At 35.1% G+C, this 13447-nt stretch overlaps 1 long non-coding RNA gene across 1 annotated transcript in view; it reads left to right on the forward strand.

The window, feature by feature from the left end:
• LOC149802665 (uncharacterized) overlaps positions 1 to 13447 on the forward strand; it is a 178016-nt gene that overhangs the window by 138732 nt on the left and 25837 nt on the right. Inside the window, exon 9 of the long non-coding RNA XR_016419928.1 lies at positions 10652 to 10765. This is a non-coding gene — a long non-coding RNA (uncharacterized LOC149802665). The remainder of the gene's footprint in view (positions 1 to 10651; positions 10766 to 13447) is intronic.

Below are 13447 nucleotides of genomic sequence, written 5' to 3' on the forward strand. Positions count from 1 at the left end.
TCCCAACATTATGAAGCTTAAAGAAGGGAATACAATTTTCAACCTGTAAATTAAAATTTCAGTCCAAAGTCGATTCATCTTTCAGGAATGTTGGTTTTTATTATAGTAGGTATGCATAGCAAAATAAATGATTTGCTTTTCCTTTTACTTGTTGAGTACTTCCCAAAGGGTGTATTAAAATTCTAGGACAAGTTTGTGACCCATCTTAAGACCATCCTCACAGTCACATTCTAATGTTTGCAGTCTCTACCAGTGTGTGGGTGTGTGATTTGGATTTTTAAGGTAGCTTAATAATTTTTCAGTGATATTGCTATAATGTCTGCAGATGGCAGTTTATAGCGATATGTTGCACTGGGGCAACATGCTGCAGAAATTTAGCATCATGTCCCACCCAGTCACATTATCCTGACACCACAGACTGACCAGTCCTAACACTAACCGCTTAATGCTGAGCGCCTAGCAAGGCAACTGCTGGTACCATTTTTATTGGTCTTTGTTATGACTCGGCTGGGATGCAAACCTGCAACCTCCCATGCAGTCTCTACTTTAATAACCTACCATTAAATTTCTATGGTGAGAGGAGTGTGGTGGGGGCTGGCTTGGGATTTTCTTTCAGGCCAGAATGATTTTTGTTTGCTTTAAATTCAAGATCATTTATTTATTTCAACTAATGGATATAATTGGTTCTTTTGTATCCAAATCAAAGCAAGAAGGTTCAGTTCAATCTATTTAGAGTTGGAGTTTTTTTGGGAAAGGACTCAGGCACACCCTCCCTCCCCCTTCTCTCCCCCCCCAAATGAAATGGTCAGTCTCTTAGCTTGTGCACGAGTCATGATAAATGGCACTTGAATACACTAATTGACACATCTGTGGACAAGTGTTGTTCACATGCTGTATTTAATTGCATATAATTTGCAACCAACTTGTGAACAGAATTGACATAAATAGGTTATTGCATAATGCAACAATAGACCCATGTCCACCTGGTTAGCTTTAAAGCAGAGTGAATAGCACAGATTCTGATGTGTGAATTCATGAATAATGGTGGATCTGGGTCTAGGTGTTCAGGATAAGGTGTGAATTAGTTTCAGAAAAATAAAGCCGATTCCATGTTTTATTAGCTCTACTGCTTGTCTGTCAGCTATCACTACTCTTCCTAAACTACTTGGAGGATTGCCATGAAACTGTCCATACACACACATTTATCCAATGGTCTGTCTAGTTGGTTCTGAATGAAAATGATGTTGACTGGACATCCAATATGGCCACCACAAAGGACATATTGACACTATTTTTTATTGATATGCCTCCTGAATAAATAGATGATCATATCAATATCAAGTTTTCATGCAAAGGCTTTTTAGAATGTCTAGTTGGTCCTAAATGAAACTGGTACCAATCTCACATAAACATGGCCACATAGCAACCATCTTGAAAATCTTGTTATTGCTACTCTTCTTGCATGGATGGTCATATCAGTGACGGTTTTCACTAAAAGACCTCATATGATATCTTGCTGGTCCTAATTAGAAATGGTACCATTTTGACATCTGGTATGGCAGCCATCTTGACAGTCTTATCACAACTCCACCTGAGTAGGAAGTAATATTGATGCTGTTTTTACCAAATGACTTCTTATGATGTCCAGTTAGTCTTCCATAAAAATCGTGTCCATCTGAAATCCAGTATGGCCATCACACATCTGCCATATTGATAATCTTGTTATTGCTTTTCCTCCAGTAAGTATGGTCATATCAACATGAAGTTTTCATCTAACAACTTTTTATGCTGTTGGACCAAAATGAAAATGGTGTTGATATGATGTCCATAATGGCCACCATGGCAGCCATCTTGAATTTGTTTGATTGATACTCCTAATAAACAGAAAATCATGTTGTCATTGGGTTTTCAGGAAAAAACATCATCAAATGTTTAGTTGCTCCTGAATGAAAATGGTGCCAACCTAATGTCCATTATGGTCAGCACAAAAGCCATTTTGAAAATTTTTTTTTCACTGATCTTCATTGGAAAGTCATTTTGATATGGGGTTTTCCTCTGAAGAGTTCTTACGTTGTCTATTTAGTCCTTAATGAAAATGTCTAGCCTTCACTATTGCCACCTTAGTGGCTATCTTGACAATATGATATCTGCTCCTCTCAAACAGATGGCTATATCAGCATTGGGTTTTCATCAATAGACTTCTTATGATAACTAGTTGTTCCTAAATGAAAATTATGCCAGTTGTAGATCCAGTATGGTAGCCACAGTAACTGTCTTAAAAATCTAGTTATCATTATGACACAGGTGTTTGCACCAAAACACTTTTAATGGTATCTAGTTTGTCCTATAAAAAAAAACTGTGTCAATCTGACATCCAGTATTTGCACGAAAGCAGTTAATTTTAAAATCTTGAACACCTGGCTTTTGAAAGGAAGAAACAGACTTATTCTGAATTCACTTTTTTGGTTCAGTTGAGTGCCTTGGAAAAGAGCACCATTTTTGTTCATCTATTTAAGCAAAAAAGAACTTGGACTGATACTGTGTGTAGTGGTTGCCCGTATAAGGCCCCCATTCAAAAGAATATAGTGTATATATTTATATTACGCTAAGGTATTCCTTGCCTAATCGTATCACTCCTATAAAACCGTCACTTCATTGCACAAGGGTGTCATCATAACGGGATACCACTCTACTTTATAAGGCCAAAGGAAGATGGTTCAGGATTTAACACTATGCAAAGAAATCTTGTAGAATTACCTTTATCATTCAAGTGTATTACTGTATTTTATCACATGAGTACTGTGTTAGAAGACCCATATAATAATTTGTATGCATGTAACCCATGCAGTAATACCATGTGGCATCATAAATGACATTAATACATCATGCAGAGGAAAGGCATAATGACTGAGGCATTCAGATCATTTCAGAATCATTTTACTATGCTATCCTTTGGTTTGGTCAGAGAAAATTAGTATTTTTCACCATGCAATAAATGGGGCTCCAATTAAAGGATAGTAATGGAATTCACTGAGGCTCAGAAAATGGAAATAACTTGACTAACTTCATAAATTTTATTTGAAATGAGCACTCATGCAAAAGAAAATATACTGCAGAAGTGAGAAAATGGAATAGACGAGAAAGGGTGGTAGTTTGAGTCAGGATGTGTTTTAATTTGAAGGATGTTTTCAAGAACATTCGGACAGCAGGTTGAATGATTCAAGAAATGGCAAACAGTTTAATCAGTTAAAATGATGATTTTACAAGCAACTGGTGGCATACACTTATTTAAAGTTGGAGACAATCTCAAGTGTTCTGTCCTTAGGGAACAATCTACTCTAGATTGTCCCCAGCTGAGTCAGACCAAGGACTTATAAAAATGGTACCAACAGATGCCTTGCTTTGCGCTCCACATTAAGAGGTTAGTGTTAGGACTGGTTGGCCTGGTACCAGGATAATGTGACTGGGTTGGACATCATGCTACATGTCTGTGGCATGATGTCCCAGTGCTAGACATTAATATAAACTGCCACACTGCAGACATCTTAGCAACATAACTGAAAAATTGTTACAGCTACATTAAAAGTCCAAAACACCCCCTCAACTCTCTATAGATTGTAATGAACTCACAGGACTGGAGTAAAATAATTTTTAAAATGACATTATTAACATGTGTGACCACTCCTAAATGTCCAGTATCTCATTTATAAGCCCACTACAGAATGGATGGCCTTATAAAAGAGGGTGACCATTGTAATAAAAACGAAGAAAAAACGGTTTCTATATTTTTGGGGTATGTTATGCTGAGTTGTCCACTCTGGCAGGTTTTACTTTTAATTAATTTTTAGTATGGTTTCTTGACCATGATCCACATCAAATGTCATGAGTTGTTATTAGTTTGTAAAAATCCAAACATTTTCTTACATAAGACAGGTATTCACTGAACTGCATTGAAATGTGCACTTTCCTTCATATTTGTTTAAGAAAATTCTGGTGTTGTTACATTTTCTGAATTCTGTGCTGAACATAGGATTTTTGTAGCACTGAATATTTTCAGATTGTAAAAATTTGGTGCCTCTAATTGGGTGTATACAGTAATTGTTGCCATTCCACATGTTGAAACTATAAGTGTTTGACTTTGCTTGGATAATAAATGATACATTAGCTACAGCTTTTCTGCATGTTTAGCTGCCTAAACCATGTATGTATGCTGCTAAGTCAAGCCCAAGTGCACACAACATAGACCCTGACCTGCCCTGGCATAATCGGGGTCTACATTCTTTGATCTACTGATTAATCTTCACAAATTGCCTCAACCCAGATCTGAGGACACATGTGACAGTAGATTTGGATCTGTGCAGTTTGCGGTTGGGCTTGACATATAAATGAGTATACACGGTAATGAAATGCATGTGCAGTGTTCCTTTTTTTGTTGTTGTTTGAATAATTAATACCTTGATAGTGATCTAATGGTTATTTTATTGATTGCAGTAAGTCATCCTGCATCATACTTGGCTCATAAATCAATGAAAATTCATATGATCAGGCATCTTTGGATCCCATTTCCATAGGGTTTATATTTTAGAAGTTTTGGTTAGGCCTTATGGTACTGGACATGTTTTTCTATTGCCAGAATAGAGGCAGGGAGAGAGGTTTACTGCATGTCTTTGCAAGTAAGGTATTTGCCAACAGGATTTAAAATCTAAACCAAAAGTTAAAACATTAATCAAATGAAGTTTCTTACATCAACCAAATTTTGAAATATGTTAATGACATGTCATCTATGTCCTGACATGCAAAGATCTGTGCCATCCAGTTTTGTGGCAAACAGTTGACTTAGAAAAAAAAACATGAACCATCACAAAAGCCAAGGTTGGTGCAAAAAACTCTCCAACCATTTAAACTGACAGTGATTGTGGCCAGAAAGAAAATTATTGAATGCTGTAGATATAAAAACTTGGCAGATTTGACTTGAATAAGAAAAGAAACTCATCCAGAATTGACATTGATATGTTCAGCTCAATGCATGTTTTATTGTCCTGTTAGCTTCATTATCATTCTTCTCAAATGAATTAAATGTGTTATTACTGTTATTATTTTTCCTATATTACTATTATTATTATTATTATTATTATTATTATTGCATTTACACAAGTTTCCTCTGTAATGTAAATAATGTCATTTCGTTGTTTCTCGCAAAAGCATTTATATCCAGGATGTAAAACCTGAAGCATGTATAATTGCCGATAAATAAAAATGCAATTCATGTGTTCCTTTCTAATCATGTTCCTTTATAATCACTGTCTGAGTCATTTGTTCATTTTTCATGATTTGGAGATTGTATTAGTCTAGATGTTTTAATCACAGTGACCTACTTCTTGGTGGCCTGTGTTCCTTCTATAATATTGATATGAATATGTGTAAAGGAATTATACTTTTGCTTTGCTTTGGTCACTATCATTGACCATGCTTCTTGCATGCATTTTATTGTTAAAAAACTATCAACCATGCCAGTAGATTCATTTTAAAAATAAAATAATGTAACTTTACAAATCTAGTACTTTCAAAACTTTAAACTGGTGAACAGGATCTTAAAGTTGATTTATATGATATCACTAGTGCATCTGATATTTATCTCTGGACAAAGTTTGGTTGTCATGGTTTTTTCATCCATTTCATACCATCAGGTAGTTTGCATGACTTTGGCTTTGAATACTCGACTGAATTCTTTAATGAGTGCAAAAGACCTGATTCTAAATCCAAAACAAGATGTAAAGAATGTGCATTGAGATGGTGAAGGCACTGATGTGTACCTGTTTACAGTAAACATAAACATTAATCATTCAAATGGGGGTATGGACTATATTATGAACCATTATAAACTTGTTTACAATAAAATTAAAGTATGTGCATTGTGCATAGAAATCATGTTCACTGTTTACAATAAACAAACACTGCATTGTGATGGTAAAGGCACTGTAGTGTTTACAGATTATATAGTAAACAAACATTGGATTGAGATAATGAAGGCATTGTAGCATTTGCTTGTTCACAAAATCAACCCCACTATGCTGAGTGAGATTGTAAAAGCAATTAGGTGTTCACTGGTTTATAGCTGGGACTTTCACTTACTGGGATTGGAAACTCCAGATCAAGACTGCAGTGCCCATGTGAGTGAGATCATGCATTTCAATCAATCTGACAGGTTTTAGTAGGAATAAAAACAAAGGGATTGACTGAAATTATGAGAGTGTATGTTGCCTGGTTTAAAAATTGTATTACTAGGATTTAACCAAGTCCCATTTTTATAAGTTCTAAAGGGATCATCAGTGTAGCTTTGCAACAGATATTTAAGTTTTTGGTTAAAATTGCTCAGGTGTAAAGAGCTTCAGAAGTTAAAGGCTGCTCTTCGTTAGATATAATTCCTTTCTCAACATGTGTCATTTTTGTTCTTAAATTTTATAGGTCATAATTAACAGTCTCGGAATTGATACCGTGAATGAATTATAATTAACATGAGCTCTTTCAGAAAGTCTGATTATGGAATACAGTAAAATATCACACATGCATTTAGAAATGTTAAAGTATTCAGTCTTGTTAAACAGGTGCTGTGTATATAAATGTATTGATTTTCATTGGGAATATTTGTATTAAAGTTCTTCATGAGCAGGTGCGTGGTATGTAAGGAAGCAAAAGCAACTACACGCATTGTCATCTTCCCAAATCCTGAGCGATATTCAGAAATTTTCAAACAACTTAGTCATTAAACTGCTTTCAACCTTTGTTGATTGCTGTATACATATATACTAAGTTATAAGTTTAGTCTAACAGCAAACTGCTCAGAACCAGAGCTGCCATCGCATAATGTGTTGCCAGATCAGGGTCAGTGCAGTTTCTTAATCATAATCAATAGAACAAACAGCAAAGACCTAGATTTTCTGGTGCATGATATGAAGGCAGACCAGAGATTCTGTAGTCTGAAGTTGGACTCTTCTTTTAAGCAGGTATATATTGTACCCTCATCACCTTGAAACTTATACCTCATGTACTGATGTGCTTTTAAATACAAACCAATAAAAATGAATACATTTGAACCTTCTGAGAGTGAAGCAACTGGTAGTAGCATTGTATATTGTCCATCTTGTCATTATGTTTAAAAACTCGGGGTGGTGTTAGGGGGGAAATACAAATTCATAGGTGTTTCGCTAAAACAACGTATGCTGTCTAGTTCTAAATAAAATTGTGCTGATCTGATATCCAACATTGCCATCACAGTGGCCATCTTGAAAATCTCGTTATGGCTGCTTCTGTACGGTTGGTCAGATCAGGATGAGGTTTTCACAAAATCACTTTTTGTGATGTGTTTTTAAGTTGGTCCTGCATGACGACCTTTTGTCCAATATGGCCACCATATAGAAAAATCTTGTCATGGCTACTCTTGTAGAGCTGGTCAGATCAGTATGGGATTATACTAGATGGTCACATCAGTATGGGATTTTACTAGAAGATGGTCAGATCAGTATGGGATTTTACTAGAAGATGGTCAGATCAGTATGGGATTTTACTAGAAGACGGTCATATCAGTATGGGATTTTACTAGAAGATGGTCAGATCGGTATGGTATTTTACTAGATGGTCAGATCAGTATGGGATTTTACTAGAAGAAGGTCAGATCGGTATGGTATTTTACTGGAAGACGGTCAGATCAGTATGGGATTTTACTAGAAGATGGTTAGATCAGTATGGGATTTTACTATATGGTCATATCAGTATGGGATTTTACTAGAAGACAGTCAGATCAATATGGGATTTTACTAGAAGATGGTCAGATCAGTATGGGATTTACTAGAAGACGTTCAGATCAGTATGGGATTTTACTAGATGGTCAGATTAGTATGGGATTTTACTAGAAGTCAGTTAGGTCAGGATGGGATTTTAATAGAAGACGGTCAGATCAGTATGGGATTTTACTAGAAGACTTCTAATAATGTCTGGTTTGTCATTAATGAAAATGGTACTGATTTAACATTCAATATGGCCAAAACACTGACCACATTGAACATATTGTTATTCCTATTCCTTCCACATTAATGATCTTACCAACATGGGGTTTTCACTAAGACTTATGATGTCTAGCTGGTTCTACATAAAAATTGTGCCAGTCTGTGTTCCAGTATGGCTCCCATGGATGGCATTATAATGAGGGAAATGCTATAATGTTCTTGTGTGTGTGTGTGTGTGCATGCGTTGGAAGATTAGTTTAATTATTACTTTTTTCTTTGCTTTCTTTTTCATTTTACGGAACAGTTTGTTTTGAAAATCCTCCTGAAGTGAATCAGATCAATTCATACATTAAAGATCTACAGAATTTATTGTTCTGGGCTGTCCCATCTGTGCTGGCTTAATCTAAATTAGGCTTTGGTTATATTTGTGTGACCTACATTATCAAGCCAAACTTTTCAAGAATTTCATTCTCCCCAAAGAGTAAGCATTTCCCTGTGTAACTTTAATTTGCAATGGTGCTTGTACTTTTTACCTCTGTGAAAGGTCACAAGCAGTGTTATCAGTTTCTAAAAATAGCCATTTGGACAAGGCAAACCAGCAGTAATGGCATTCAGTCTTCTTTTCCATGTTATTATTCTTATTATTGTTCTTACTGAAAACCATGTACCAGGCATTAAATTTGTTCATCTGAATATAGATGTACATTGCAATGTTTGGTTACATTGTTGGTTAAGCCTGCAGACTGTATAAATCATATAATCAAATTTGATGAATCTTCTTCAACAGTATAATACACAAATTGCTTGCATTTCATCACCGACAGATATACCCTGAATATTTTGAGATGAAAATTCCAAGGGAACTGCCAGTCCCCCCCACTCCCCAATTAAATAATGTCAGTGAAGTATCTTTATATGTGATTCATGTTTTAACATATAAATAGAGAGGGATGTATGTAGGAAAGTGACTCTTATGTTTTGTTTAGCACATAAAATTACGCACTTTTTAGTTGATGTGATATTATGCATGTAGAATCTTGAAATGTTGCATATATATTCCATAAGTTTAAAAACAATGTATCAGTGCTTTTTTCATCTTTTTTGTATTATGCATTAGTGATTTTATTACTTTTCCGATTCTGATGTGTTAATCGGTAACAAAGTTAAGAAAAAAGGAAAGAAAATTTATGTTTATTTCGATGCCTGTTTTACAAACAAATTGTAATTTTGAATGACAGTTTAGAACATAAAAGAATGCATTATGTTAATTAGAGTTATGGTGTTGAAAAGAGCAGCACTGGTTGATTATATTTATACTACGTGGATAATACATTTCCTTAATTAAAAGATATATACAATTACATTGGTAAGTATAATTGTATGCATGTACTGATGGAAACAGCAATTCAAAAACTGCTGTCCGTAATGACGACAGCCACCCTTAAAATGATACACATCTTACAAAAACTGAAACGGAAACATAAATAAATATTACTGGTTTCAACACATTCATTTGGGACACACACAGACACACATATTCCTTTAATGTGAACATACAACAGTTTTACTTAACATAGATTTGAAAACAATACAAAAGGATGGCAAAGAAATAAAATGTACAACATTGTTACTGTACACATTCATATATTATAGTAGAATTTATCCAAAACATTACATAGTGAGGGAAGAGCAAATAAAAACTTTATTTTTGCCTGTATGTCGTGAATTATGACGTGTTTCTAAGCATCTCTCTGTGCTTTGTCCGAAAACAATATGGCAGCAGCTGGGCAAAGTAATGTCATGGTCTAATTTTAGCAAAAAGTTGAATTCAGTACACGCGCTATGGATAGTACTGTAGATAACATTGAAAATTTAGAGAGTGAATTATCAGTGATAATTTGAAATGCTTTCATCTCTACACATTCAAACTTTCTTGGATACTTGAATTGACCTAACCTCATTATATTACTACACATCACTGTATGGATATATTATCCTGCTAGAGAAAATTATAGATTGAGACCCAGTTTTAGCTTGGGTTTATTCACTGTGTCTGTTTAATGTCTGCATTAGACTTTGTACCCCATCTCTCCATTAAGAGGCCTGGACCAGATGTACTTGACTCTCACAAAGGGACTAAAGTTTCCCAAATAATTGCAATTCTCCCTGATGCTATTACTCAATCTTCAATCTTGGCCCATTGCCAGATCTGTAACTCTGTCATATTAACCCTTTAGCTGGTCAGTTTGACACTGGGCTGACTTTATTTTCAGTGCTAGCTGCCCATACAGCTAGTGGCTGTGTATACTATCTGGTTTTGTCTGCCTGACCCAGCTACATGGCCACTTGTGGATAAAGTGCTTTAATTAATGAATTTCATATGGTGTAGGATGGCTGGCCTTAATTTAAGTAATTTTCCTTGTCTCTCTCTCTTTCTCTCTCTCAGGCTGGCTGGAAGTTGTAATTGCCAATTTCCACAGTATGGTGTTTAGATGGCCTTTGGACTACCTCCATCCTCCCAGTCCCCACATACATTGCACAATATAAACTGAGTGGGTGATATATAACAGGAATTCCTACTGTAATACCAACACAACTTTCATTTTTCATTTGGCTTTGCTCAAACAGGATTATGTTTTCATGAACAGGATTGAAGGAGGAAGTTTGAAAAGATTCAGATAGGGGGAATTCATACTTTGGCAGCATAACAACACCTCTGTTGCAAGTGATCTTGTCATTGCCATTGTGGTTGGATATGGGAGGTAAGTAAATACACTTGTATTGGTGCAATTACAGATGTACTGGTATTCTTGATTGATTTTCTAGGAAAGGCACATGATTTTCTTAGAATAGGTTACTGATATATAGAAATACTGGTATAGTCCTAGCAAATTTGACTTCAGTGACTTGTAATAAATGGTTTTAAACGGTAATGTATGTTTAGAATTTGGCCGTTCATGATTGACCTGAAAGATGTCACATTTCAGTGATGGATTGAGCCCAGTAATTCAAAACTTATCAAATTTCTAGACATATCATATTGTAAAAATATGCTTTTTAATTAGTTTGATCCATTAGCAGATCCAATATTTCATTGGTTTTGATCAATTTAAGCAATAATTACTCTTTTTATTTCTATGTAATCCTGCCAGCTAGGATTGGATTGGAATAATTTAGTATGTTGTTAGGGCTAACTTGAGAACATTTGTATTTAGAAAATGATCATGAATTAGCCAGAAATAGGCATTTAAGCATTGGAACTGTTTTTTTATCAAGTCAGATTGGATGCTGCACATGAAATAGTAATTTGGCTAACTTGAGAACATTCTGAAGACGGAGTATCCTAACATAAATAATCTAGTATTGATTGTGCAACATCTAACATGATAATCAGCATAAGGAAGAGATAAAAATGAATCCTTTCTGCAAAGAAGAAAAAAGAATGTGTTAATATGACGATTTTAATCTTCTGCATGAAAATTTATGAGTCCATATGGCATTGTAAGCACCTATTCTGGTCCTATCACCCACACCAAGCTTGAAATAGGGTAGCCTTAGCCTCAGATCTGGTTATGTCTAGTACACCAGTAGAGACTACATACTATGTTTGAATAAAAAGGGACGGCAAAGACCCTGATCTGATAATTCCTTCTGTGACAGAATATTTTGGTCTACCCTATTTGCAGTTTGGTCTGCAAAAATAAAGAGGGAAAATGTGTTACAACTTGATGATACTTGGCTTTTTCTTCCCATGCTTAATTACAAGTTGATGTGAAAGTTAGTTTTCTCCAGAATCATGCATGTTCTGGGATTCCCACTTTCTTTAGGGATTATTGGAGAATCCCCATCCGATTTCACAGGTAAGTGGGGGCAGAGCTGTGGTTGGCAGAACCATGATAGCTGGAAGGAACAAGACAAACTCTCATACTGTGCAATATGTTACAAATGAAGCGCATGCTTGCTTGATGCAAAAGTTTAATGGCATGATCAGTGTAGATAAGATCCGTCCTATTTGTTTGTGTTAGTTATTGTTGTGTATATTTCTCACATGGTAATATTTTCTGTGGGCCTTTTTGGGTATTTAGTTTCAAACCATTGTTTATTATTTGTATTACAGATTGGATTGATATTATTTATTACAAGTAATTTCAAAGCAATGTTATTAAATAATGATGAAATTGATGAACATAGACTATTGATGTTGTTCTGGTATTAAAGATGTAAAACTTTTAGAAAGCTTCTACGGGGTACTTGTTGGTCCTAATGCGTACAAACAAAGTTAAGTCAACATTTTAAAATAAATCACAGTATTCTATAAATATCACTATCCAAGAATTTAACCTCTGAAATCCTCCATCTTTGTCTAGTAATTGTCATGGTCTAATTATTATAAATATTGTTTTCCTTGGCCTCACTGTCATATGTGGATGCTTATAGACTGAGCTTTAGCTTTGAAAGTAACACTTTGATCTACAATATGAGGAATCTATTCAAGGTTGCAACTGAACACATGTCAGTTGTGCAGCAAGATCAAAAGACCAGCCTCTGTTACTTTCCACTGTACCACACTGGCAGCTCAGTCAAAGAGTTGTCACATGGGAAAACATGGGATTCAGGTCAGTTATTTACTGGTAGAGGCAGACCTCTGCTTGGCACTGTAAAAGTACATGCATTTGCAGCTCAGTCCAAAGGATTGTCAGCTTGAAAACAAAGTCGGTGCTGCCTTTACATGCACTGGCAGAAAACTTGTATATAGTAAATGGGTACCCTAAGGCTCATGTTATTACCCGGGTTATTATCAACGTGTGGGTACCCATGTACCAGATAATAGTTGGCATCTTCTGGAATATGGATTATTTATCAATATTACTGTGACATCAGCCTTTGTATTTTCTTGCCGTCTTGGTTTTGTGAAAATGTACTAATGTCAATAGGTAAAATTTGCTTAGTTTAGTGGTAAAACTGTAATTAATTAGGAGTGGGCAACTGTACAAAAGACAAAACAGTGGGTATATTTCACTATACTGCTAGAAATAACATTATAGTCAGTAACAGAAGTATTTCAGAAAGTTGTAAACTCTACATTTGTATTGTCACCACATATTCCATTTAATGTACTAAGATTAATCTTTCTGCATATGTCTAGTGTCGGTATTTTCTCTTATTAATTTCTTGATCTACTAATTTTTCCTTTTTTGGGCAATTTAAGCTTTATGGGAAATTTTCACTGTATCTGAATGTAATTGATGACATAATCAAAATGTTTGAGAAGGAACTCATTTTGTCCAGATAATCATGACGTTATTAGCGCCAGCATTAAAATATCTCTTTAAGAACATTCATGCAGTAAGTAAGCAGGCTTAACTGTAACTTGAAAGTGTCAGTATATATAGCATACATTTACAATTAGGAAAGAAATTGGCAGTAATCCTCTGTTTCATTTT

Source organism: Sinohyriopsis cumingii, chromosome 3, assembly GCF_028554795.1.
Source record: "Sinohyriopsis cumingii isolate HCF-2022 chromosome 3, ASM2855479v2, whole genome shotgun sequence".
NCBI lineage: Eukaryota > Metazoa > Mollusca > Bivalvia > Unionida > Unionidae > Sinohyriopsis > Sinohyriopsis cumingii.